Below are 1745 nucleotides of genomic sequence, written 5' to 3'. Positions count from 1 at the left end.
CACGTGAGGCTCACAGTCTTCATCCCCATTTTACAGAAGAGGTAACGGGCACAGAGAAGTTAAGTGACTTGCCCAAAGTCACACAGCTGACAAGTGGCAGAGCTGGGATAATGTTGCTATCTGTTAAGCGCTTACTATGTGCAGAGCACTGTTCTAAGCGCTGGGGTAGATACGGGGTAATCAGGTTGTCCCACGTGAGGCTCCCAGTCTTCATCCCCATTTTCCAGATGAGGCAACTGAGGCACAGAGAGGCTAAGGGTCTTGCCCACAGTCACACAGCTGCCAAGTGGCAGAGCCGGAATTCGAACCCATGACCTCTGACTCTCAAGCCCGGACTCTTTCCACTGAGCCACGCTGCTTCTCGGCCACGCGGCTTCTCAAGAGATCACAGTCTAAGAAGAAGGGAGAAAGGATATTTTGCCCCCATTTTACGGATGAGGAAACCGAGGCATAGAGGGATTAACGGAACTAGAACCCAGCTCTTCCGGCTCCCAGTTCCACGCTTTTCCCCTAGGCAATGCTGTCTCTCTGCTGGGTCTCGGATAAGGTGTCAGGAGGGGCTAAAGAGGAGAATTGGTAGAGCAGAGGAGGCGGGGGAAAGGTGTTCTATGCGGGGAGAAAGGACCTCGATGGGTTAGGGGTGGGAGAGTCGATGAGGAAAGAACTGCTAAAATGCTTGCTTGTGAGGAGCAGAATGTGCAAGTTTGGATGCAGTAGGAAGAGAGAGCGGACAGTAGAGAAAAGTCGGGGACAGCTGGTGGAAACCCTTTAAGCCAGTGGTTAGGAGTATTTTGTTTTGCGTAAGTAGAAAATGGTAGTCACGAGAGGCATTGGAGGAGAGAAAAAATCGGACTCCCCCTCTAGACTGTAAGCTCATTGTAGGCGGGGAGCGTGTCTATCGGTATATTGTACTTACCCAAGTGCTTAGCTCTGTACACGGTAAGCGCTCAATAAATATGATTAAATGAATAATTGTTCTGCCCACAATAAGAGCTCAATACATACTACCGACTGACAGACCGAAGATGCTTGAAGTGGGGCTCCGTGGAATAGTCCAGCTGAGAAAGGTAAAGAGGGACGGAACCGGGATTCAATTATTCATTTAGGTGACTCTAGCTGTAAAAATCTGTCTCCCCTGCTAGAGTGTAAGCTCCTGGTGGACAGAGAATGCCGTTCCCCTCTGGGTTGTACTTTCCCATGTGCCCAGGACAGTGCATTGCACACAATGGGTGCTATCACTGCTCTTTCTAATGAAGGAAGGGGTCATGGCATTTAAAATATAGTAGACGGAATTGCCCCTCTCGGGGTCGCACCTGGAGAGTTTCCAGTCCTCTACCAGTCTCGGCTACGGGAGGGAGAGTCAAGCAGAGACTTTCCCGTTCCATTCCTAGCTTGGCCCGTGGCTAGCGAGTGGAAGGCAATCTCTGCTACAAGTCAAACCTCACCCGGTCTGGGCAGCAGCGGCACGGGAGAGATTCGAGGGGGGAGAGTCGAGTTTAATAATAATAATGTTGGTATTTGTTCAGCGCTTACTATGGGCAGAGCACCGCTCTAAGCGCTGGGGTAGAAACAGGGTAATCGGGTCATCCCACGTGAGGCTCACAGTTAATCCCCATTTTCCAGATGAGGGAACTGAGGCCCAGAGAAGTGAAGTGACTCGCCCACAGTCACACAGCTGACAAGTGGCAGAGCCGGGAGTCGAACCCATGACCTCTGACTCCAAAGCCCAGGCTCTTTCCACTGAG

At 51.2% G+C, this 1745-nt stretch overlaps 1 non-coding gene across 1 annotated transcript; it reads left to right on the top strand.

Moving 5' to 3' along the window:
* Positions 1-1295: 1295 nt before the first annotated feature.
* On the top strand, positions 1296-1435 carry LOC114817010. Its single transcript, XR_003764845.1, has one exon. It is a non-coding gene; the product is annotated as a small nucleolar RNA SNORA7 (small nucleolar RNA).
* The last annotated feature ends 310 nt before the right edge of the window (positions 1436-1745 follow it).

This window comes from Ornithorhynchus anatinus, chromosome 1 (assembly GCF_004115215.2).
Source record: "Ornithorhynchus anatinus isolate Pmale09 chromosome 1, mOrnAna1.pri.v4, whole genome shotgun sequence".
NCBI classification, from domain to species: Eukaryota; Metazoa; Chordata; class Mammalia; order Monotremata; family Ornithorhynchidae; genus Ornithorhynchus; species Ornithorhynchus anatinus.
The sequence above is the reverse complement of the archived record's forward strand: the minus strand, read 5'-3'. Positions and strand labels throughout refer to the sequence as shown.